General features: G+C 42.4%; 1 long non-coding RNA gene across 1 annotated transcript in view; it reads right to left on the minus strand.

Annotated features, from left to right (window-relative positions):
- Window positions 1-27,379, minus strand: part of LOC138433573 (uncharacterized) — a 315,433-nt gene that overhangs the window by 249,600 nt on the left and 38,454 nt on the right. The window contains exon 2 of the long non-coding RNA XR_011254360.1: window positions 19,040-19,109. This is a non-coding gene — a long non-coding RNA (uncharacterized lncRNA). The remainder of the gene's footprint in view (window positions 1-19,039; window positions 19,110-27,379) is intronic.

Genomic DNA, 27,379 nt, shown 5'->3' on the forward strand with positions numbered 1-27,379 from the left:
GAGGGGTAATCTCTTTTTAAATCATGAAGTTCAAAGGTCTTCCTCTCATATCTTATTGTAAATTCAGTCCTTTCCAACTCTGGGCAGTGCCAGTCAGCCCCTGAGAGTGGTCAAGGAGTCTCTAGTCTGCACTTCTAAGGGTCCATTTACAGCAGCAGTCCCCAGCCTCCAGGACCTAATGCCTAACGATCTCAAGAGGAGTTGATGTAATTGTAAGAGAAATAAGGTACACAATAAATGTAATGCACTTGAATCATCCTGAAACCATCCCCTCCACCCACTGAGTCCATGGAAAATTTTTCTTCCATGAAACTGGCCCCTGGGGCCAAAAAGGTTGGCACCTAGACAGCTGCTCTAGGATCCCTGTTAACAGGTATCTGCTGAGCCACCCAGGGTTTTGGTGTGGTCTGTCTGGACATGCCCTGTAATGAACTGCAATGAAAGTGATCAAATCTCTGCTCAGAAATGTTAAATTTATGCTGAATTGTTAGCACTGATTACTCCTTTGTGAATTTATCCTACAAACAGAATCACAGAGGTACACCAGTGTACAAGAATATCCACTTTAGCATTACTGTGGAAGGCAACGATCAGAAATAACCTAATGCTCCTCATTACATCACAGCACAGGCCTGAGTATCAGGTGGCCAATAAAATGGAAGTAACTCTATGAACTGACATGGGTTGACCACCAGGAGACTGGAACAGAAAAATCTCAGTGCAGAACATCATACGTAACATGAAGGCTGTTCCCGGCATAAATAAATATACCAGAAAACAGAAGGAATGTATTGAGTATGTATAGAATGCCTCTAGAACATGGGTCACCAAACTATAGTGTGCTTAGTCACTCAGTTGTGTCCGACTCTTTGCAACCCCATGGGCAGTAGCCTGCCCGGCTCCTCTGCCCATGGGGATTCTCCAGACAAGCATACTGAAGTGGGTTGTCATGCCCTTCTCCAGGGAATCTTCCCAATCCAGGAATTGAACCCAGTTCTTCCACATTGCAGTAAGATTCTTTACTGTCTGATCCCCCAGGGAAGCCCAAGAATACTAGAGTAGGTAGCCTAATCCCTTCTCTGGGGGATCTTCCTGACCCAGGAATCAAACCAGGGTCTCCTGCATTGCAGGTGGGTTCTTTAACAGCTGAGTTATGGCTAAATCCAGCCCACCATCTGTTTCTGTATGCTATGAATGGTTTTCACATTTTTCAATTGTTGGAAAAAATCAGTAGAAAACTAATACAATTTCATGAAAATGACATGAAATTCAAATTTCAACGTCCGTGAATAAAGCTTTATTGGAACACAGACAGATCCTCTGTATTCAACAGTAGAGTTGAATAGTTGTGACAAAAACTGAGTCTTCAAAGAGCAAAACACAGTTGACCCTTGAACAGTTTGGGGTGGGGGATGTTAACCCACATATAGTTTCTGGCTGGCCCTCCATATCCTGGGTTCCTCTGCATTCAAAGATTCAACTGACTGTGTATTTACTACTGCAGTATTTACTACTAAAAAATTTCTCTCATTGAAAAATAAGTGGACCCACAGTTTAAACCTACATTGTTCAAGGATCAGTTGTACTTATTATTTAACCTTTTACAACCCCTGTTCTAGAAGAATAACTAGTTTCCTCTTGGGAAAGATATGGGATTACAAAGACAAGGAAGGAGAAACCGATTTTACTTACTTTTTATAGTTTTACCCATTTTTGAATTTTTATATAATGGGCAAGTATTATCTAATTTTAAAAAACTCATAGAATTTTAAAAAACATGACTGATTTTAAAATTGTAGAAAAGAATAATTGAGCTAAAATATCAAAAATAGTTGTGGAAGACACAGAGGCAGAGAATTCTGGAAAGACAGTGCATTGATGTATCCTGTCTTTCCTACACATACAACTTCATAGCAGCTTCATCTCATTTCCTGTAAGGCTTGCATCAGTTCATGCAGTGGATAAGGGAACTGACAGGAGGGGGCTGCTTTAACCCTCTGTGCCAGATGAGAGGCAGGGAAGGAGTGGGGTGCACAGCCCAAGACGGTCTCAGAGCAAGGCTCGGAAGCAGTCAGCTTTAGGGGAGAGCTTGATCCCCAGGGATTCCTGGACCCCTGCAGGAAAAGCTGACATCAGGCAACCTGAGCACCCCCAGACGTGGGCCAGTTTCCAAAGACTGAAGGGGCTGAGGAAAAGGGGAATGGGCAGGCTAAAGGTTCCCACTCCTGGGGCTGAGGCCGGCTGTGGAAAGCCTCCCTCCACTACCCAGTGCCTTGACAGGGAACTGATGGTTTCCTGCTGCGGCTCTGCCAGCCTTCAAGGTCAGAGCACCACACCTTCCAGGGCTCTCAGGCTCCCACCCCACCCTCCAAGCAGGCAAAGGCATCCCAGCAGCTGAACCCCAGCAAGCAGCAAAGAGAAAGAACCGACAGTAAGAGAACTGGGTGGTCAGAGAGAGGCAGGGCCAACAAGGATTAGGGCAGGGCTCTGATTAAATAAAGCTTACTGGAACAGATGGAGGGCAACCTTAAAAAAACTGTAGGCAGGTGGATGGACCTAGAGTCTGTTATACAGAGTGAAGTCAGAAAGAGAGAATCAAATATCATATAGTGATGCATATATGTAGAATCTAGAAAAATGGTTTGGATGAACCTATTTGCAGGGCAAGAATAGAGATGCAAATGTAGAGAACAAACTTGTGGACACATAGGGGAAGGAGAGGGTGGGGTGAACTAGGAGTACAGCAGAGACCAACACAACATTGTAAAGGAACTGCTGCTGCTACGTCGCTTCAGGCGTGTCCGATTCTGTGCGACCCCAGAGACGGCAGCCCACCAGGCTCCCCCATCCCTGGGATTCTCCAGGCAAGAACACTGGAGTGGGTTGCCATTTCCTTCTCCAATGCATGAAAGTGAAAAGTGAAAGGGAAGTTGCTCAGTCGTGTCCGACTGTTCACGACCCCATGGACCGCAGCCTACCAGGCTCCTCCATCCATGGGATTTTCCAGGCAAGAGTACTGGAGTGGGGTGCCATCACCTTCTCCATGTAAAGCAACTAAACCCCAATAAAAATTTCAATAGTAATAACAATATGAGCACTAAAGATTCAAGGTCAGCACACAAAAAAAGACTTAATTAAAAAAAAAGAATCTGTACATCATCATAAGATGATCCCTCTTGATACTCAAATTCAGTGGCCTGGACAGTCAACAGGGTGAAGTAAATAAAACCACAATGCAAAACACAAAGATCTCGTAATCACGAGGGGTAAAAGGAGAAGCTTGGACAACAGACCTAGGAAACCAACCAATCTTCATGGCAGGCATCCCAGAAGGAGAAAAAGAGAAGAAAAATAAAATATCTTCTCTGAAAAAAAAAATGAGTTCCAGAAATAGAGAGCTTAATGAATTTTAGGCAAAATTACTGAAAGAAGAGAGCCATTTATCCATGTTCTGGCAAAACTCCCAAACTTCAAGGGTAAAGAGAAAATCTTAAAAGCTTCCAGGTAGAAAGAAAAGTTCTCTTAAAAGTAAAAGAAAATCTACACGCTTGAAAATTTTTTATCTTAGTACTATTTAAAAGTGAAGAAAAGTTACAGATTTCTATCAGTAGATGTATAACTAAGAAAATGATAATCTATGTGAAATTTTATACAGCCACTTAAAACAATCATTAAAGTGGGTGAAGGGGGTCAAAAAAGGTACAAACTACCAGTTATAAAATAAGTCGAGATGTAACGTACAGCATGATGTCTACATAGTTGACAATACTAGATTATATATTTGAAAGTTGCTAAGAGAGTAGATCTTAAAATTCTTATCACAAGAAAACAAATATGTAACTATGTGGTGATGGTTGTTAACTAGACTTATCACAGTGATCATTTTACGGTGTTTACATTTTTGAATTATGTTGTACACCTGAAACTAATATACGTCAATTATAACTCACTTTTTTTTTTAAAAGAAAAACTTTAAAAATCTATAGTTACATAGAGAAGTATAGATGTAAGGTAAAACTGTACATTATAAAGTGTGTGAGGGCTCAGCCTTGGCTGACTCTTTGCGACACCATGGACTGTGCCTGCCAGACACCTCTGTCTATAGAATTTTCCAGGCAAGAATCCTGGAGTGGATTGCCATTTTCTACTCCAGAGGATCTTCCCAACCCAGGGGTCGAGATTAGAAAATTATGAAATCCTGTGTGCAGTGTGATTAAAAGTTTTAAAATCTACATGGAAAGGAATAAAAGGGATAACAGTAGAGTAATTAATAGGATTGGGTATTTTTCCCTCTTTGTTTTATAAACTTTCTATAATGTAATATCAATAATTTTTTGAGTTAAGTAACAGTTAATGTAAAGTTTATTTTTTTTAAAGAAGAAAGTTGTATTTTTTAAATTAATTTATTTATTTTAATTGGAGGCTAATTACTTTACAATACTGTAGTGGTTTTTGCCATACATCGACATGAATCAGCCATGGGTGCATATGTGTTCCCCATCCTGAACCTCCCTCCCACCTCCCTCCCCATCCTATCCCTCTGGGTCATCCCAGTGCACCAGCCCTGAGCACCCTGCCTCATGCATCAAACCTGGACCGGAGATCTGCTTCACATATGATCAAATACAAGTTTCAACGCTACCCTCTCAAATTATCCCACCCTCGCCCTCCTACCCACAGAGTCCAAAAGACTGTTCTTTACATCTGTGTCTCTTTTGTTATCTCGCATACAGGGTTATCGTTACCTTCTTTCTAAATTCCATATATATGCATTAGTATACTGTGTTGGTGTTTTTCTTTCTGGCTTACTTCACTCTGTATAATAGGCTCCAGCTTCATCCACCTCATTAGAACTGATTCAAATGCATTTAAAGAAGAAAGTTATATTTTTAACAAGTAACATGAAAAATCATAATTTTAACCTGTAGATGCTCAAGTTCACCTACAGCACAGGCCTAGCAGCTAGACCTGATGACGTGGGCAGGGCTCCAGGATCAATATGCTAACATTAATCTTTCAAACTGACACTGCCTGGGATAGGGGTTTGCCCTAAAAGTTTTGAGGGATTAAAATTCTTTTCTTGCTATATGGAATAAAAGAGGCCTCATTTTCCTTAATAGCCTGTGAGTTTGAGCAGGTTCAAGCCAAAGTCTGAAAAGAACATCTTGTCCCTCTTTGAAGCTCCATTCCCCACCTAGTGGGGTGCCCTCCTGATGAGCCTCCTCTATCCCTGCAATGTGAGAAAGAAAAAATCAGGCCCTGATGGCAGACAGCAGGCCTGGAAGAAGCAAACAGAACTGAGTGTGGCTAGAAGACAAGGTCAGACAAAGTCATGCTATCACTGTGATAAAGTGAGACAAAAATAAATCCACTCAATAATCACGTCTGAGCGTAGACAGAAATGAGGTGCAGATGCCACCAAAAAAATCAACTACCCTCACCTCAGCTTGTCAGAGAGGCTTCCGTCCAATCACAGCTACCCCTGCTTCAAGCCTCCTCGTGTTCCAGAGAAAAACTAAGATACTCAGTCAAACAAATGCCCCAAGTTCCTGATAACACTCAGTCCCTTCTTCCTTGAATTCCCCCCACCCCTCACCCAAATCACCTAACACTAGCTCCAATCCTGTAATATAAACCTTCTGGAATCTTCTTCCCAAGACTGCCACAGTTCCTGCAGGTGTGCTGTCTCCCTCAATGCAATGAGCCAAAAAGCCCTACCCAGTTCAGCTGCAGGTGTGTTCCCAGGCGTCTCTGGCTTTGGGACACTGGCAAATGGAATTGCACCTTTACTCCCTGGTTGGGGGCATCTTCAGGACAAGCAATCAAAATTTGGTTGGCAACCTAGTGTAAGTTCTTGCCATTGTATAAAAACTGAATTCCTGGAAAGGATGTGGAAAAAAGAGAACCCCCTTGTATTGTTGGTGGGAAAGTAAATTGATACAGCCATTCTGAAGAGTAGTATGGACATTCCTTAAAAAATGGGAATAAAGCTACCACATGACCTGGCAATCCCACTACTGGGCATAGACTCAGAAAACTGTAATCGAAAAAAACACATGCACGCCAATGTTTACTGCGGCACTGTTTAGGATAGCCAGGACACGGAAGCAAACTAGATGTCAATTGACAGACAAATGGATGAAGAATTGGTACATATATACAATGGAATATTATTCAGTCATAAAAAGGGATGAATATGAGTCAGTTGAACTGGCGTATATAAACGTAGACCCTGTTATACAGAGCGAAGTATATCAGAAAGAGAAAAACAAATATCGTATATTAACACATATTGATGGAATCTAGAAAAATGGTACGGATGAACCTATTAGAGACACAGATGCACGAACAGAGACACAGATGTAGAGAACAGACTTGCGGACCCAGTAGGGGAAGAAGAGGGTGGGACGAATTGGGAAAGCAGCCCTGAAACATACACTCTGTATGTAAAACAGGTAGCTAGTGAGCCGCTGTATAGTACAGGCAGCTCAACTCAGTGCTCTGGAACAACCTAGAGGGCTGAGATGTGGGGAGGGGAGGGAGGTTCAAGAGGAAGGGAACGTATGTACACTCAAGGCTGACTCACATTGTTGTATGGCAGAAACCAACACAACATTGTAAAGCAATTATCCCCCAATTAAAAATAAATTTTAAAAAATAAAAGCAACCCCCTGCCCTGAATTCATTGCTCCTTGCTACCTAGTGTTTATTCAAAGCTCACTTGAGAAAAATAGTAGGATGGAAGCATGTTATCCCCTTCCTGCTCTAAGACCTCTGAAACCTACACCTAAGTTCAAGGAGCTCAGCAAAGAACTCTGCCCCCAAACCCCACTGTTTGGCATCCATAGACCTGCCTTCTCTGAGTTCAGCTTTGCTGTAACCCTAGGAGAGCTTTCACAAAACCTCATCTATTGGCCACTGTCAAGGGGTTGAGATGTCAGTTTGCTTCCATACCATGTGGACTGGATAGCTGTGAAGTTTCCATCTTTTTCAAGTGGGTTTCTTGAAAAGGGAGCCAAATCTGTAGCCAGACTAGCCTGCTTTCTGCCACTGGTGTCATTCCTGGCATTTAAGTGTGAGGTGGGGTGAAGAATAAGGAGACTCGTCCAACTGTCTGGGAAGTTCATGCTGGGGAGATAATCACAGGAGGAGAAGGTGGAAGGGGACTTGGAAACAGAAGCAGATGCTCAGGCTCCACAGAGCTCTCATCTGTCCCCCCCTTTTTAGTGTGTCTAACAAACACAGCTGTCCTGGCCCCCACGCTCAGGATCATGGACAGAGGTGGCGGAAGGGGGGTATATTCATTTCCTAAGGCTGCCACAGCAAAGGACCACAGACCAGTGTCTTCAATAACAGAAATTATTTTATCACACTTCTGGAGGTTAGCAGTCTGAGTGCAGATTGTGGACAGGGTTGGTCGTTCAGTATTCTCTCTCCTTGGCTTGTCCGCGGCGTTTTCCTCCCTATAGCTTTACATGCTCTTTCCTCTGTGCACGCCTGTGTCCTAATCTCCTCTTCTTCTAACCACACCAGCCATATTGGATTAGGATCCACTCTGATAACCTCATTTTACCTTAATTATCTTAAAAAAAAAAAACCCTATCTCCAAATACAGCCACATTCTGAGCAACCGGCAGGGCTAAACACAATTCAGCCCTTAACAGTACAAACCTACAGTAGCTTCTGGGGAAGACACAAAGCACACGGCAGCTAAAACATTTACGAGGGTCACCATGAAAATGAAAGTTGTCTCTAGGAGATATGGCACACTGAAGGAAAGAAGCTGGAAAGAGTGATCTTTTGATCACCTTCCTTGATCCCATGAAAATTTTCTCTGTTCTAATTGCTTATTGGAAGAGTTCATAGATGCTGCTAGCATATCATCTCAAAGTCTTTCACTGAGAAAGCATCAACTGAGTTCTATAAAAGTCAGGTTTTTCTTAATTCTCAGTATCATCTGCAGAAAAAAAAAAAAAATGCTGGCTGCTTTTCTCTTGATCTCCATTAACCCTAGGCTGGCTGTGTGATGCAGGGCCTCTCTGCTTCTCTAATCTGAGCTTTCCGTTGGTTTTAGCAGCTGTGCATGTACTGTAGAAAGAGCATCTTCTTTGTGGACATATCACTCCTGGAAATATCACCAAACTCCAGGCTGATATGGGAAGAAAATGTCACACCCTTTGTAAGAGAATGAATTACTTTTGGTTGTGGGTCCCTCTGAAAAATGAATCCTTCTTTAGGTAAACAGCATAGAGCCTGTGACGATTTCCGTGCAATCAACTAAAGACTCCCTTCCCAAGAATAACTCCTGACATTATAATTTAATCACTTCAATATTGGGTTTCTTAGATCAACAAGCAAATTCTCTCCCTGCCTTTACTGAAATCCCTTCAGGTTGACTTTTGCCTTCCTGTGGACCCCATCCATGCAGTATTTCATCCCATTCCTGAAAGTTATACCCATTATAAATTCAGTTGATTGAAGCAGCCCTCAGTTTTCACTCTAAGTAGATATTCTTTCTAATATAAAGACATTAGACGAATAAAAGCAGGTCTCCACTTCAACTCGAGAAGGCTTGAGCTTGAGCTATAGAGAATAACTGGGTGTTACTAAGAAAAGGATTGAATGAGAAAAGTCCAGGTATCACATTCAAGGCAGGCAAGGCCAGGAAAGGACTGGAAATTCAGGGGACAGCTTGTGAGGCATTTCAACACCCCAGCATGAGGTGATAGTTCAAGTTCTCAAGCTCCCCAAAGCTGTGAGAAAATACACGATCCTGGGAACAAAGGCAGAATCTTCAGAAATGACCACGGGTAAAGGAGAATTTTTAAAAAGTAGACCAACCAAAAGAGTAGGACAAGGGCTATTGGGAACAGATGACATAATCAAAGTTTTGAGCCAGAAAACAGTGAAACCTTATAGCCCAAACTGCTTGCACTCAAGATGAGGCCCCAGACTTTGAAGGTGAACTCAGTGTCCCCAAATCTTCAGTCCCAGACTCTTTCCACAACCCCTGCTGGAAGAAACAGCAGGATAAGCAACATAGAAATAAGCCAGCAAGTTCCTGGCGGATAAAATGGTCCTAACAGAAGCTCTGTGCCTCCAACGCCTCCCCACAATCAACTCCCTGCCCCATTAGCTTTCTGGCCTGTCCCTGTTTCGACACTGATGGGGTGCAAAGCCATGATATATGTCATCACTGAAGCTGCTCAGCATCACTGCCTGGCTCCCTCCACTGACAGGGAGGCACTGATTTAGTGATACTGCCCTTCTTGGTGGCAGCAAACTGCCAAGAGTCTGAAATGAGAACTAAAAGTCAATAACCTTGCCTATCCCGAGAAGATGAGTGAAGTCAGGACATTAAATAATTCTTTTTCCTGTATTCTCTCCTGATCCCTTACTAGGAAAGAAACAGCTTGCTTTCAGGAAGACCTCATGGATTAGTGCCTACAGTGCAAGGCCAGACTTGGCTTTGGGAGGGAAGAAAGGTGAAGGCAGGCTGGTGGGGGCAGGGTGGAGGGGGGGCACACGCCCTGCATTTAATGGTAGTCCTGTCATTTACCAGCTCTGGCTGTCATTGAGGGTTTCTGAGATTATTTCCTCACCAGCAAAAAGTCAGTATGATAATGCATTTTCTGGAGGTTGTAAAAAAGAAAATGTATGATAATTCTGACATGGAATGCATTAAAAAAAAAAACTGTAACTATTACTGTCATTAAGAGAAGGAAAGAAAAATTCTTGACCATATTCTGTGTGCCAGGCTGTGGCCAAGTACTGTTGACATAAATTTTCTCACGTAATCCCCATCTCTGCCTTATGCAAGGCATTTTATTTTACTGGTTCAGAAAGGTACAATTATTAGCCCAAGGTCATTTGGCTGGTAAGCAGTGGCTCTAGCTGTCACCCCCAGATCAGTTTCTTTCCAAGGCTTCTTCTAGTAGATGACAGGTTTAGTGAGGTTTTAGTGGCCCAGGTCAAGGCATTTGGCAAAGGATGCTGCTATTTCCCTGACCCCGCACCACTTCTCCATTACTCAGCTGGTCTGAAAGTCAGCAGAGCTATGACTTTGAAGATAGGCTGGTCACAGCAGTTCTTAGGGCAACTCAAAGGGGCTTGGGGGCATGCTGGCACTAAGTTCTGTTCTCCTTACATTGAGTCAAGCAAAATCCTATTTTTAAGTTGTTTCACCCAATTCTGAACACTCCTTCTCTTTGGATAAATGAAGAGTGAGTACTAAAATTTTAAGCTATGAATTTGTCCTCTTACACATACACACATATAGATCATGTGTGTGCATGTGTGTGTGTGTTTATACACACATAATACTGGAGTTCTGTGTTTCTTTGCATGTATGTGTGAAAGTTTGCAGCTTCAGTTTTTTTCCTTTTTAGCACCAGACTCATGACCTACACTTCAGGATCCTTTCCCAAGGTGAAGAGGCCTCCTGCACCATAATTATTTCTTTGTAAACATAACTCATGAATGTCCTTCTAACTTCCATCAGGAAGGTCCTCCGGTATTCACACAGCTCCTCATGGCCTACATATGAAGTCACCCTTTCTTCCTAACCTTCAAAATACCTCTGAAACCTTACTTCCTTTGCTTGAAACAGAAAAATAAAAATCTGCAAATAAGGTGCTAAATTTGCATAAATAAATTATAACCTCAAAGGCGGCAAGTTTTGAACCCAAGCCTCTGGTGTTAGCCCCCAACACCCTTAAGCACTGCATTCTACAGCCTGCTACCAATGCCAGCCAAGCAGCATTTGAAACAAGAGTGATTAGAAAATGAACTAGATATTACAAGGTCTGGTGGGGGGTGGGATGGGGAGCTACTGTTTAATGGGCACAGAGTTTCAGCTTGGAATGATAAAAAACGTTCTGGAGATGGATAATGGGGATGGTTGCACAACATTGCGAATGAGCTAAATACCACCAATTACACACTTAAAAATGGTGAAGATGGTCAATTGTATGTATGCATATTTTTCCATAATTAAAAAAAGAAAGACAAAAGAAGAAGCAGTGATCACCACTCTGTGGCAATTCATTTAACTTTTTTAGTTTTCCCATGAGTAAAATGGGGATATTAACACCTACCTTAGAATATTGCTGTGATGACTAAACTCTAACATACACAGTACACCTAGCCCCCATGTAGCACACTGTGATGCTCACCCTATAGCCACTCTCTTTGCTTTGTCCAATGCTAATATCCCCATGCATTTCAACTCCTTGAGCTCAGCTAGAGGAGGTGGGGAAGGTGTGGGCTAAATGGGAAGCCTATTTGCTATTTAGAGCTGGTTGACCATCTGCAAATTCCCAGCACTTAATAGATGTCTCATAACTGTTTGTCCAGGGAATTCTCTGATGGTCCAGTGGTTAAGACTCTGCGCTTTCACTGCTGAGGGCCTGGGTTTGATGCCTGGTTGCGGAACTAAGATCCCACAAGATTGTGTGGCATGGCCAAAAAAAAAATGTTTATCCAACTTAATTGGACTGAATAGATAAACCACAAAGGGAAAATAGAAGGATGTGATGTCCTGTTTTAAGACAGTTCTTGAGCCATGTACTGGGGACTCTTAATCCACAGGGGATATAAAGAATATTTGTTGTTCATGAGGCAATTCTGTGGTTCACTTGATTTCATTCCAGATTTAGGCTATTTTTTTTAAGGCTGTTATTTTATGTGCAGTTTTACTATCTTGAACAACTGGAGCCAATGGGAAATTGGTGTTTGGGGGGCTATCTGTAATGTCAGTAAGAGGCACAAGAAGCAGATTCACAGGGTATAACTTACTTAAGGCCCAGTGGGGGATTACACCTAAGTCTGAAAAAGAAAATAGACATTAACTGGATCCACCTTTTACTTTTAAGGTGGCAAAGAGTCTATATAGGAATGATCATTATAATTATGTAATTCGCTACACTGCTTTTAAAACAAAAGCAAGGCGCATAAGATGTGCCCCAAATCTACAAATTCTAGATGTACATAGTACTTTCATTTTCTGCTCTGGTTGGTTAAGTGAAGATGAGGAGGCTGAGTGGAAACAGAAAAGGAAATAATAGAGAGAGAGAGAGAAAAGAAAGAATTACAGAATGGATCAGACAGAGAAGCAAGAAAAAGGAGAAACCATAGAGGAAGGAGGCATGAGTACAGAGAGAGAGAGAAAAAGAGAGAAGAAAAACAGGGTGATAAAAAGTTCTCAATTGGTTCTGAGGCAAGTGGAAGTGTCACCGACTTTCACATCCTGAGGTCACGATTGACCTTGATCATTACCATTTGATGGCCACAATGTTCATGGTCCTCCAAGTCCTCCCCTTGTGTTCCCTGTCTCTGAAAAAGGCTCATCATTCACTCATATACTCACAGGAACCCTGAGCATCCTTGAGCCCTCTCTCTTGTCCTCATCATGGTTGCCATGTTCTGCTAATGTTAACATCTGTGTGTATTACAGATCTATTCACTTACCTCCATCTCTACTGCAGGCCCCTCTCCTTTCTCACCTGGAAAGGAAAAGTGTTGCCCATCAGATCTCTGCCCTCTACTCCAGCATCTATGCTACTGGCAGTGATTTCTCAATGGCAAAGCTAGTCGTCCTGGCTAAGATTCTTTTTTCTCTAGTAACAGAAACTCACTCAAACAGGCTCACATGCTAAGTATGGAAATCTATAGTACATACACTATGTAGAGGTTTTTTTTTTTCTTTTCTCTCCTGCAAGAATTGTCTCCTCTTCTGTGATTTTCGATGGGTATCACTTGGGGAGAAAGAAGAGAAGCAGCTTCTAAAATTAAAGGAAAGCAGAGATTGGAAGGGAAATGTGACTCTAAGCAGTGAACTCCTCATTCTGAGCCATGCAGCCTGAAGCAGCTGGGCCTCCTGGGAACCTACAGGGCTGAAATAGTGACAGCCCAGGTCAGCCCAGGTGCAGCCCCTAGGCTGAATGTGGTACAAATCACAGTCCCTCAAACTCGGAAAACCACTATGCCAGGGGTCAGGGCACTCACCAGCCATATCACTGAGGCCAAGACTGGCCATAATGAGGGGAGGCCACCAGACACAGGGAGGACAACTAGCTTCAGGGCTACAAGACAATGCAGGCAAGCTGGCCTTCTGGTCACCGGTAAACATGTGGATATGTCTGGGGCTTCCCTGGTGGCTCAGATGGAAAAGAATCCACCTACAGTTCAGGAAACCCAGGTTCAATCCCTGGGTTAGAAAGATCCCCTGGAGGAAGGCATGGCTACCCACTCCAGTATTCTTGCCTGGAGAATCCCATGGACAGAGGAGCCTGGCGGGCTACATCTAGGGGTCTCAAGAGTCAGACATGACTGAGCAAATAGCACATACACAAAAGAGAGACGGACTGAACTTTCTGCAAATCGGGGAATGTGGGCCAGATCATTTGATTGCTTGAGTAAGATTATTTTCACAGCCCACCAGCTATAGTCAGGCAGGCCTATCAGAAAAAGAACACACAGCTGCTGAGAAAACACCCCTGCTGAGGAGCTAAAGGGATGAAATTCATCCTATGAAGGAGATGCAGGGCCTGTCACCACCCCCAGACTACCAACTGTGCCATCCAATCCAGAAACTCTTCAATTCCCTTCTCAGGAACCACACTGACAGTTCTCATACTTTAGCCAACATAAAAGTCACCTGCTGCTGCTAAGTTGCCTCAGTCGTGTCCGACTCTGTGCGAGTATTAAAACACAGACTCCTGGGCCCCACCCTGGGATTCTGATTTAGTGGTATGGGATAGGGCCAGAGAATTTGCATCTCCATGGGCTACAACCCCAAGTAGCATTATCCTACAGGATAGAGTCCAGACTTTTCTAACATGATCCAGCCTCCACTCCCGGTTCTCTCTTCTCTGTAGCATCCTTACCTGCCACTCCGCTGCACTGCACATCATACACCAGCACTGTGCTGTACAGCATGGTATTTGGAAGAGCTCCACAAGACTTTGCTTCCAGGGTTCTACTTGCTCTTCTCCCACAATCCCTCAATTTCTCCCAAAGGAAGAAAACTTACTGTGAGTTAGACTGACTCCAGAATACTAACTGGGCCATGTTTGCTAGTGAGTGGGTGCAAAGGTCAAGCTCTCAATGTGCATCTCTCTCTTCTGTCTACTCCATGTGGAAGGGCCAAGACTCCTGCCCACCCCCACCCCCGCTGCCATCCCACCCCCCAGCCAGGTCCCTGTGAGGGCGCTCTGGTCGATCGCTCTGGCCATCCTCCTTCCCTCCCACCCAAGGAAAGCAGCGGGCTGACCTCTAAGAAGAGCAGGCTGAGCCCTGGGTATCAGTGTCTCCCGGTCTCACTCTCTCTCCTGTTTTCCCATACTACATAATAAAAGCCAGTTTCCATCCAATCTGGACCTACTTATGCCTTCTCAGTTTATACTGAAGTGTGAAGGGGAGGCTGCTGCAAGGTGAGTCAGTCTTGATAGGGAAGTCCCTTAAGCTGAACCAATGTGTGTCAATGTCCTTTTGTACAGTCAGTGGTCTGGCAGGATCCACAATATTCAGATGTGGGAGGAAAGAGGGTCCTCAAATTTTGAGCTCAGGACCCATGTTCCAATCAGTATTGGGATTTGGAGGGAAAATCCAAGCAATAATAAATAAGTAAAATGATATTCATCTTTTCTTTGTCACTATTCTTTGTTGCAAGGTCTCTGCATCTATGTCACTGGGAGGGTAGCAGTATACCTGGATCCACTGGCCTTTGTGTCATCATAATGCTATTCAAATCCCACTCTTATTCCTTACAGGACCTGTTTCATGATGGAAAAGACAGCCCAGGGTCCAATGCCTGGCCCTTTCACAGCCAAACAGAGATTTCAAAAACTGACCTCACAGCACTGTTGGGAGGTGTAGCTGAGAAAAAGAACTTTGAAAAGTGTTTAAAGAGTATGAAACCTCAGTCATTTTGCTGAAGTTTTATTCTTTTCAAGGAGCACCAAGCCTGTGTCCAAGTGCTCAGTGCCAAACTCCTGGTGCCCCTTCTGGGTCAACCAGTTATTCTCGTCTGGATGACCCTCTCCCAAGGCAAGAAAGTCAAATCTGGAGCCCAGGCATTGTCAACCCCTGTCCAGATGGTTTTCCTCCATACGACAGGATGTTAGCCACAGGCTGCATCTTCAGCCACAAGCGTAAAATAGGACTGCTCTGTGTCTGATTAGCTCCAAATATATTAGCCAGGAATCTTTGCCTTTTGGACTCTCACATTGCATGTGGGAATTCACCCATGACGATATCACATCATTTTAATAAGAACTTCTGACAGCTGACTGGTCAGTATGAAATACATCCTGGGGTAGACCAGGGGGAGATACCACCAAGACCTCCTCCTGAACTCATGGCCACTTCAACAGGCGCATTTGGACACCCTCCTTTGCTGCTTTCTGCAGATCACCAAGTTCTCCTCTGTGTTGTCACATTATACTTTATGCAGTTGTATGCACTGACCTGTACCCTAACTTCTTCTGTACAAAAGGACATTGACACACATCGGTTCAGCTTAACGGACTTCCCTATCAGGACTGACTCACCTTGCAGCAGCCTCCCCTTCACACTTCAGTATAAACTGAGAAGGCGGAAGTCGGTCCAGATTGGATGGAAACTGGCTTTTATTACGTAGTGCACACTCACAGGCCTTGTCTTATCTTAACTTCAAAACAACCATGCAATTAGGGCATCATTAAATCGTTTTTATCAGTTGAGGAAACAAAAGACGGAGAGGTTAAGCAACCTATTCCAACTTGGTCACACAGTTTGTGTTGGAAACCAGAATTCAAATGGACAGGTCTGACTGATCAAGAAGTTATTTGTCAAGATAGGAGCACAGAGACATCCTTTGTTTTCTGTTTAACTGCCACAGCCAAATCACCAGCAAGCCTACTTTCATCCCCAAGCCCCAGGTGTGCCTATGGTCTGGTCTCTCGGCAGCTTCTTAGAAAATACAGTGATTTCTAAACCAATGACTTTACTTGCTCCTCACCACATCCGAAGTTCTTGAGAACAGGACACTTCAATTGTTCTGGCATCTACTGTCTTTCTCTCTCTGAACTGGGCGGGAGCACTCACCCTGCACTTGGGCCCACCCTGACGCAGCAGTACATCCCATTCACAGCATAAAGAAAGTGGAGGAGTAGAGCATGCAGATTTTATTACAGAAACAGTGACCCTGAGTATTAGTCACACAACTGTGGCTGAGGGGTATGAGTTGAAAGGATAATGCAAATAACCTCCCCAAACTATTCACCTATATTCTCATAAAACGGCTGACAAAGAAGGCAATGACTAACGTGATTTAAACTTGCATGTCGCAGTTGTCCAGAAAACTATTCCAAAAACAGCTTTTAGGTGGGGGAGGAGAAAACAGATTACAGAGGTGAACAGGACCTGAGACAGACGGATTTCAACATTCAGCTTGATCCCCAAAACTCATCTCCATTTGCCATATTCTTCCTCATCTTCAGGCCCTGGTTCTCACATTCAGCTGGGAATTAGCATCTTCCTGGGAGTTTTTGAACATGCAGATTCTCAAGTCTGCTGTCAGATCTAAAGAATAAGCATCCTTGCAGAGTGGAACTAGGAATTTGTATTTACTAGGCTTTCACTTCTGTATCATCAGTTGACTCTAATGCAACCAATCACTCCAGGAACTGGCTGTTTTAACAGACACTGACACATGAAACAGCTTTCTGGAAGAAAAGTGTCCTTTGCAATAACTTGGAGCTCTTCACTGTTTGAAATGTCTCTGAGAAGTCCGAAGACGTCTTCTGCAGAGGGACAGCATCCACCCCTTAGTACAATTCACCTCTTCTCTCTCAACTCCCATGAGCCACCTGTCTACTTTTAACATCTCTTCTGTGTAAGAAAATGCTAATAACTTTGTAGCATGATGTTTCCATTTGTATTCTGGACCAAAAAGGAGGAAACACTCTGCTGACAGGCACACCGCTCACTTTCCCTTGGTGATACTAATGCTTATTATACACAGAGAAAGTGGGAGCCTGGCACCAGCTTCTCTCTTTATGCTCTGCTGCAGCTAAGCTCAGACCCTGACTACGATTAACAATAGAAAAAGGACAGCAAGCAATTCACTTCCTATTCCCAAAGCAACGTTAAGTAAGCAAAGGTTTGTGGCCAGCTCCTCTTTGTGGAATAGTTGTATCAAATAACATTTGTACAGCACTTTACAGTTTCCAAATCACCTTCCCTTTCAATACAATCTCATCTCATCATCAGAATAACCGAGAGCAGTAGGTAGTATTTCCTTTGTTAACCTGTAGCGGCTGAAGCTCAAGTAGTTAAATGACCTATACAAGTTTACACAGCTGGGAAATGGAAAACCCACTTTGGAACCAGGTCTTTTGATTTCACCTCTGTCCTGCCTTGATAAATGCCTAACAAATATTGCTGAATGAATAAATGAAAGGATAAACGGATAGATGGGTGGATGATCTTTTATGAAACACACACAATGGTAAAGATTCCAATTAACTTTAATACACACTATTGGCTGTAACAAAGGATGATGTCAAAACCTAAACTTCCCTGTCAAAACTTCCCTGGTGATCCAGTGGCTAAGATTCTGTGCTCACAATGCAGGGGGCCCATTTTGATCACTGGTCAGGGAACCAGATCCTGCATGCTGCTACTAAAAGATCTCACAGGCTGCAATGAAGATCAAAGATCCCACACACTGCAGCTAAGACCAAATGCAGCCAAACAAATATTTTTTTTTAAAACCCTGAAGAAAAACTCAGCATTGGAAATGGACTTTCAAACATAAACTGAGTGTGTGAATTTGCTAGTTTGACTTTTCTCAGTAAGACATTTGTCTTCTAGCTATTCCACAGGAAGAACAGCATGGTGAGGAAGACTGTGGCAGCAGAAAGCTTGAGTTCGAACCCCAGCTCTGCTGTTTATGAGCTTTGTAACGTAGGACAGGTTACTTCTTTGCACCTCAGTTCTCTGCCCATAAAATTGGAATAATAACAATCAAGTACCACTTACAGAGCTGGTTGAAGATTTTAAAAATTAGATCTATGCAATGTATTTTGAATTATACCTGGCACACAGCAAGTTATCAGACATTTCCTTGATACATTAGTAAAAAATATCTGCTCATACACAATCAATTCTCATCTGTTTATATGTGGATTATTCATCGGGTTTTAGGTTTTAGCTTGGTTTACACCCATAGTGATCTGTAGCCTTGATACTCTGCTGCCCTTGAGGAAGAAGAAAGGAATTCACTCTTGCAGAGCAAGTATCACATACCAGGCACTAGGTCAGACCCTTCACACGTGCTACCTTACGTAATTCTCACCGCTCCATCATGAAGTTGCTGTCATTGTCCCCATTCCACAGATGGGGAAAATCTAAGGCCTGGAGAGCTTAATAAACCCTAGCTGGTAAGTAGAATGGAAGGTTAAATCCAGGTCTTTCTCTTTCCCAAGCCCTTGCTCTTTCAGACTGTCTCATACTCAACACAGATATGAATGCTATCCTGACTAAATTCAAACCGTAACCACATGCCTTCCCCCAAATCATGCCATATTGTTGAACGAATAAATGAAGAGACATGCCATATGTCTCCGTCTAGCTCCAATCTTGGGGCAAATCCCGATGTCCTAGAGCAGTGATCCCCAACCTTTATGGCTCCAGGGACTGGTTTCATAGAAGACAATTTTCCCACACAACAGAGGGGTGGGGTGGGGGTGGGGGTGGGTGGTGAGTGATGAGGAGTGGCTGTAAATGCAGATGAAGCTTTGCTTGCTCTTCTGCAAGCACTAAGCACTCACCTCCTGCTGTGCAGCCCGGCTCCTAACAGGCCACACACAGACTAGAACCAGCCAGTGGCCTGGGAGTCAGGGACCCCTGGCCTAGAGGAACAACTTCCTGGGAAGTCATAGGGCATAGCAAGATGAACCACTCAGCCAAGCCACTATCAATCCAATGCTTTTACTCAGGAACAAAAGTGTGTCCTGTGATTCAATATGCTAAGTACTATGATAACAGTACTTACCTGAGACAGTGACTATGATGATTGAGTTGTAAAAGCTCTTACCGCCCATCAAGGTTTCAATAGCTGTCAGCTGTAACAGATAGGAAAGCATAATGCTTTAGTGCATGAACTTGGGAGCCAGACCGCCTGTGCTCGAATCCCGACACTGAATCACTCACTGGTGTGAACTTGGGCAAGTTGCTGAATCTGTGCCACAGCTGCTCACCCGGAGATAACAGTAACACCTACCTCAAAGGGCTGTTGCGAGGATTACATGAGCACTATAAGTGAGGCCTTAGAACAGTGCCTGGAACATAGTAACTACTATGTAACTGGGTGGTTTTATTATTAAGAAAATGGGAGGCTTCACAGGGGAAAAAAGAGTTGGGGAAACATGGAAACAGACACTTACGTATACTGTGGGTGGGGTTTTAATATTAATGCAATTGATTTGGCAATATCCAACAGCATTTCGAATATTTTTGATTTGTGGTTCATCAATTCCATCCAAGGAATGTAAACTCCAGATATACCAGAGTGTGTGTGTGTGTGTGTGTGTGTGTGTGTGCGCGCACACACATTTGTGTGTTAAGGGAAATACCTAGGGATAAGCGAAAACTCCTTTAACCCAATAAGGCTATATCTATCAGAAGCCTAGGAAGCAACATTCACAAGCAGTATAGAACCACAAAATCCCCTTAAAATCAGGATCAGGAAAGACATACCCCCATCATCATTTCTAGTCAACGTCATACTAAAGACTAAGCCAAATGCATTAAGAGAAGAAAAATGAATAAGGATTGGAAGGAAAGAAATAAAGCTGCCATTAAGTGAATATAAGATGACTGTCTACATGAAGTTCAATAGAGTTTATAGAGAATTTATTATTATTAACAGCAATGAGAGAGCTTAGCAAGGTAGCTAGTTATAAGAATAATGTAAAAAAATAAATTCCATTTCTGTCTCTCCAGCAGCAACAAAAATAAAAGTTTTCAAAACCTCTATTAGTTTTGAAATATATTATTCCGAAACAAACTATCCCAAATTTTAGTGGCTTAAAACAGCTAACATTTATTATCTCTCATTATATCTGATGCTTTGCTGACTACACGAAAGCCTCTGACAGTATGGATCACAGCAATGTATGGAAAGTTCTTAAAGGGATGGGAATACCAGACCACCTCACGTGTCTCCTGAGAAACATGTATGCAGTTCAAGATGCAACATTTAGAACCTTACATGGAATAACAGACAGTTCAAAAGTGGGAAAGGGTTCAAAACTGGGAAAGGAGTACGTCAAGGCTGTATATTGTCACCCTGCTTATTTAACTTCTATGCAGAGTACATCACCCACTCCAGTGTTCTTGCCTGGAGAATCCCAGGGACAGGAGAGTCTGGTAGGCTGCCGTCTATGGGGTCACATGGAGTCGGACACAACTGAAGTGACTTAGCAGCAGAGTACATCATGCAAAATCCCAAGCTGGATGAATCACAAGCTGCAATCAAGAATGCTAGACGAAATATCCACAACCTCAGATACCCAGATGATACCACTAATGGCAGAAAGTTAAGGGGAGCTAAAGAGCCTCTTGATGAGGGTGAAAGAGGAGAGTGAAAAAGCTGGCCTAAAATTCAACATTCAAAAAACTAAAATCATGGCATTCAGCCGCATTGCTGCTAAGTCGCTTCAGTCGTGTCTGACTCTGTGTGACCCCATAGATGGCAGCCCACCAGGCTCCCCGTCCCTGGGATTTTCCAGGCAAGAACACTGGAGTGGGCTGCCATTTCCTTCTCCAATGCATGAAAGTGAAAAGTGAAAGTGAAGTCACTCTGTCGTGTCCGACCCTCAGCGACCCCATGGACTACAGCCTTCCAGGCTCCTCCATCCATGAGATTTTTCAGGCAAGGGTACTGGAGTGGGGTGCCATTGTCTTCTCTGTTAGCTGCATTACTTCATGGCAAATACATGGGGGGAAAGTGGAAACAGAGACAGATTTTCTTTTCTTGGGCTCCAAAATCACTATGGATAATGACTGCAGCCATGAAATTAAAAGACACTTGCTCCTTGGAAGAAAAGCTATGACAGCATATTAAAAAGCAGAGACACCACATTATTAGAGGCCCATATAGTCAAAGCTATGGTTTTTCCAGTAGTCAAGTGCAAATGTGAGAGTTGGACCATAAAGAAGGCTCAGTGCTGAAGAATTGGTGCTTTCGAGTTGCGGTGCTGGAGAAGACTCTTGAGAGTCTCTTGGATTGCAAGGAGATCAAACCAGTCAATCCTAAAGGAAATGAACCCTGAATATTTATTGAAAAGGCTGATGCTAAAACTGAAGCTCCAATATTTTAGCCACCTGATGTGAAGAGTCAACTCATTGAAAAATACGCTGAAGCTGCAAAAGATTGATGGCAAAGGAGAAAAGAGCAATAGAGGATGAGATGGTGAGATAGCATCACCAAGTTAATGGACATGAATTTGAGCAAAGTCCAGGAGATAGTGGAGGACAAAGGAGCCTGGCATGCTACAGTCTGTGGGGTCACAAAGAGACAGCCACAACTTAGCAACTGAAAAACAACTATATCTGAGGGTTAGGAATCCGGAAGTTGCTCATCTGGATGATTCTGGCAAAGCGTCTGTCTCTCAAAAGACTGCAGTCACATGTTGGTGGGGCTTTAGTCATCTGATCCTTGACTGGGGCTAAAGGATCCATTTCCAAGATGGCCCACTCACATGGATGGAGGTTGGGTATTAGCACGCCTCAGTTCCTTCCAGATGGACCTCTCTACGAGACTACTTGAGTATCCTCAGGACATGGCAGCTGCCCTCCTGCACAGAAGGTGATCTGAGAAAAGACAGGAGTAAGCCACAGTACCTCTTATGAATTAGTCTCTAAATTAATTCTGCTTTATTGTTTCATTAGCAGGAAGTCTCTAAGTCCATTTCACACCTAATAGGAAAATTAAGCTCCATTTTTTAAAGGCAAGCACTTCACAGAACGTCTTGACAGACTTTTAAAACTACCAGAGATATCATTTTGAGCAGAAAAATCTAATCTACTTAGGAATAAATCTAATGAAAGATGCTTAAATCTTTAAGGAGAAAAACTTTAAACTTTAGTGAAAGACATTAAAGAAGACCTAACTTAATGTGGAGATATATGTTAGGTAGCCTCAAAAGCAATTCTCTCAAATTGATATATTAAATCAATTTGTTTCTAATCTAAACCTTGGGCAGAATTTTTTTTTTTTTTTTTGAGCTTGAAAAGCGTATTCTGAAATTCATATGGAAATTCAAAGGCCCAAGAATAGAAAACACACTCCTGAAGAAGAAAAAGTACAAGGCTGAAGAACATGCTCCACATACATCAAAATGTCTCATGAAGTTTGATAGCAATAGCAGTGAAAATAGTGTGGGATTGTCTCAGAAATAGACGAACTCTGCAGTGGACAGAATAGCAATCCCAGACACAGATCTATACAGCCATAGAAACTTGATGCATGCCATAAGGAACACAGAAAATGACTTGGTATAGTATAGTATTTATTTATTTATTAAATAGTATAGTATTTAATAAATAATGCTGCCATACTGCTTATTCACAGAGAGAGAAGATGAAACTATATCTTTACCTCAGAGCAAATCTTTAAATAAATGAATCTCAAGTAAATTTAAAACTTGAATGTAAATGTCAAAACTCTGAAAGTCACAAAAGAAAATATACAAATATGAGTTGGTGACCTTATGATATGGAAGGGCTTCTTAAGCAGACATAAAAATGATAGCCATGAAAATAACTGATAAATTTAACTATATGAAAATGAAAAACACTGAACAACCAAAAAATTTAAAAAAAGAAGGATAAAGAAAGTGAAAGAGACAGGCCATGCATGGTAAAAATACTTTTACCAAGATTCACAAAATGTGTTTCCATACAACAGAAGGGAAGAGAAACTATTCTGGACAATTCTTGAACATTTATATCTGGCTAAAAGCAAGGACGTGGGAATGAACTTGGTGTATTTGGAGGATAATTCAGAATGCTGGTAATCTGGCACTTTCAATCATTCTGCCAATTCTTATTGGGTACTTTCTATTAATAAGAGAGTCCCATGGGCGGAGGAGACTGGTGGGCTGCAGTCCATGGGGTCCTGAAGAGTCGGACACGACTGAGTGACTTCACTTTCACTTTTCACTTTCATGCACTGGAGAAGGAAATGGCAACCCACTCCAGTGTTCTTGCCTGGAGAATTCCAGGGATGCGGGAGCCTGGCGGGCTGCCGTCTATGGGGTCGCACAGAGTCGGACACGACTGAAGCGACTTAGCAGCAGCAGCAGCAGCAGCATGCTCAGCTACACGTGAGTTATAATCCATGGAACTGAAAATGATTTAATAGCAACAAAAGACAGAGTAAAAAATAAAAGTAATAAATCATGAATGTCACCTTGAGTGACACCTTGAATGTCACCTATACTTGTGTCATTAATTGGCAGACATGGAAACTGAAGTCCAAATAGGAGATGTGATTTGTTGAAGTTCTTAACAACTAGTAAATGTAAGTTGGGACTAGTTCTCTTGATTTCCTCAGCATACTCTTCTGCCTCTCATATTATAGTATGAGGGAGTTTAGACTGTACTCCTTAGTGTAGTCTAATTCAGCACTTCAGGAGATTTCATAATATAATTAATATACACATGATTAGAGGCATACAACTTGAGAAGAAACTAGGCATTGTGATGATGCGAAACCCTATTACCATTTTGTTAGACAATGAGCATAATACATCCAAACAAGGGAATACCAGACAGTCAATAAAAAGATGATGTAAATCTAGAAATGGATCTGTATATGGAAGAATGACTGACATAACATTAAATAAAGATTATAGAAAGTTACATTTATCATATCCTATATATGTAAAATTATATATATAAACACAGGTATGTGAAACTATACCATGTGTAAAATTATATACACAATTATATATGTATGGATATATATGTATGTATATACATATAGTGTGGGTATGCTTGTGTTAGTTGCTCATCCGTATCTGATTCTTTGCGACCTCATGGACTGCAGCCCCCCAGGCTCCTCAGTCCATGAAATTCTCCAGGCAAGAATACTGGAGTGGGTTGCCATTCCCTCCTCCAAGAGATCTTTCTGACTGGGGATTGAATCTGGATCTCCTGAATTATGGGCAGACTTCTTCTGTCTGAGCCACTATATCAGTTCAGTTCAGTCACTCAGTCACGTCCGACTCTTTGCAACCCCATGAATCACAGCACGCCAGGCCTCCCTGGCCATTACCAACTCCCGGAGTTCACTCAAACTCACGCCCATCGAGTCGGTGATGCCATCCAGCCATCTCAACCTCTGTCGTCCCCTTCTCCTCCTGCCCCCAATCCCTCCCAGCATCAGAGTCTTTTCCAATGAGTCAACTCTTCGCATGAGGTGGCCAAAGTATTGGAGTTTCAGCTTCAGCATCAGTCCTTCCAATGAACACCCAGGACTGATCTCCTTTAGGATGGACTGGTTAGATCTCCTTGCAGTGAAAGGGACTCTCAAGAGTCTTCTCCAGCACCACAGTTCAAAAGCATCAATTCTTCGGCACTCAGCTTTCTTTATAGTCCAACTCTCACATCCATACATGACCACTGGAAAAACCATAGCCTTGACTAGATGGACCTTTGTTGGCAAAGCAATATCTCTGCTTTTCAATATACTATCTAGGTTGGTCATAACTTTCCTTCCAAGGAGTAAGCGTCTTTTAATTTCATGACTGGAGTCACCATCTGCAGTGATTGTGGAGCCCAGAAAAATAAAGTCTGACACTGTTTCTACTGTTTCCCCATCTATTTCCCATGAAGGGATGGGACCAGATGCCATGATCTTCATTTTCTGAATGTTGAGCTTTAAGCCAACTTTTTCACTCTCCTCTTTCACTTTCATCAAGAGGCTTTTTAGTTCCTCTTCACTTTCTGCCATAAGGGTGGTGTCATCTGCATATCTGAGGTTATGGTTATTTCTCCCTGCAATCTTGATTCCAGCTTGTGCTTTTTCCAGCCCAGCATTTCTCATGATGTCCTTTGCATATAAGTTAAATAAGCAGGGTGACAATATACAGCCTTGACGTAGTCCTTTTCCTATTTGTAACCAGTCTGTTGTTCCATGTCCAGTTCTAACTGTTGCTTCCTGACCTGCATATAGGTTTCTCAAGAGGCAGGTCAGGTGGTCTGGTATTCCCATTTCTTTCAGAATTTTCAACAGTTTATTGTGATCCACAGAGTCAAAGGCTTTGGTATAGTTAATAAAGCAGAAATAGATGTTTTTCTGGAACTCTCTTGCTTTTTCAATGCCATTGTACAGGTATATATAAATATGCAGAGATATAGTGATTTCTGGATGAGTGTTGTGTTTGTTGAGTGTTTGTTGATGAGTGTTTGTTAAGGGTAGTATTTGCTAGAATATGAGATGGATTTTATTTTCTTCTTTGTACATTTCTCCATTGTTGATTTTTAAAATATTGATCTAGTATCTTTTTTAAAGCAATGAAATTTAAAAGATAGATTTCTTTCTGAATAACTTCAAATATCAGGAGCATGCTAATGGGTTGAACACATATTCATGATAGAACATGGACAATGGAAATAGAGAGCACAGCAAGACCTACTTATCTAGCAAAAGGGATGGGAAAACAAACCTGCATGTAGGACCAAGTGATACAACTTCCTAAAATAATCTGAAGGAGCTTGCATCCTGGATGACACACTTAGTCTCCACCAGCCTTGGACTTCCAGGGCTTCAGGCATCTTCTGACAGGAGAAAAACGATGCCTGCATATACAACCTCCTACTTAGCATGCTTTCAGTTACATGCAGCTGAATGAATTTGTAAAAGCTGCATGCAATAAACTGCCTCAAATTGACTTTGCTTAGTCATAGTTTGTGATGTCCCCATATAGCAGGAGCTAAAATTGATTTTTGCCAAATTAAAAATAAATCAAGAGTGAAATTATGAGGGCAAGGAAAATGATTATCTTTGCTGAAAGACTAAGCTACTTATTAATCACAAGCCCTTTAGCAGCACCAAGCACAGAGTTACATACAAATAGTTCCTATGTCCACTATAATTATTTTTATTTATTCTGTAACACTTTTGGCAATACCTTCCTAATCCTGTTCCAACTTGTCTGAAGTCCAGTATACTGACTGTTCTCGTGGAGTTCTTGAAAATTAGCTGCAAAGCCTTAAAGTTTAATCTACAACAACTTAAGTATACGACCACAAACATACCAGTTTACATCTAATATCTATGCTTTCCAGTGAGTGTAACTCACACAAACATGTACATCACTTAAGGTCTAACTCTTCTGTTCCAATTATATGAATAACCTTTACAATCAGAGATACAATATTTTAGAAAGCTGCACAGAAAGTACTTACCTACCCTATGCGATTCTGCCATGACTGATAACTATTGATCTGTCTTCCTCCCCCCAGAAAAGGTTTGGAGTAAAACTACACAGGCAATGTGAATAATGTAATTGAGTCATTATTAATCACTTGTAATCCCTTTCCTTTGCCACATTTATTAATCCTTAAAGGTTTTCAGAAAATCGTTCTATTCCAAAATTCTTCACATACCATCTGTTTAGGCACATTCCTCGTATTCTTACTAGGTTTTCACAGATGCCACTTTTTAAATCAGCAAATCTCCTCAGGAGCATCATCTGGCTCCCATCACCCCTACTTCAGGGAGCCCCTAGTCATCACAGTAATACCAGCATCAGAACAGATGTTCCATATTCTCAGGCAGATTTCCCTCCCTCCATAGAGTTTCTGAATGCAAATTTTGAGATGGGGAAAAAAAAATCTTTTGGGTGCAAGAGTTTTCTGCAGTTGCTTCCTCTGTGTCAAATGCAGGCTGCAACCCTCATTTCTGCTCTTCTGGAGAAGACATGGTCAGAGGGAATCTCTTTTCTCAGGGTATAGGGAGCAGAAATGAACACACAGAGACACAGACCAGAGAGAATCCTGGAAAGCCAAAGGCAACAAGATGCAAAGTCGAGTTATACAAGGCTTAGTTCTTGTTTAGGTTTTGGCTGCCCTGCACAGCATGCGAGATCTTAGTTCCCTGACCAGGGCCCCATTCAGTGGAAGTATGGCGTCTTAACCACTGGATCGCCAGGGAAGTCAAGGCTCAACTTTGTGAAGGTCAACTGGGTCTACTCTGCCATGGAAATCAAGCAACACTCTGATTTGTGCAGAAGGGAACAGATTGTCTTTGGAAGATATGTGGAAATACAACTGTGACTCAAAACATAATGGAAGACTGAGAATTTTTCCATGGAATTAGATC

The sequence above is a fragment of the Ovis canadensis genome, chromosome 2, assembly GCF_042477335.2.
Source record: "Ovis canadensis isolate MfBH-ARS-UI-01 breed Bighorn chromosome 2, ARS-UI_OviCan_v2, whole genome shotgun sequence".
NCBI lineage: Eukaryota > Metazoa > Chordata > Mammalia > Artiodactyla > Bovidae > Ovis > Ovis canadensis.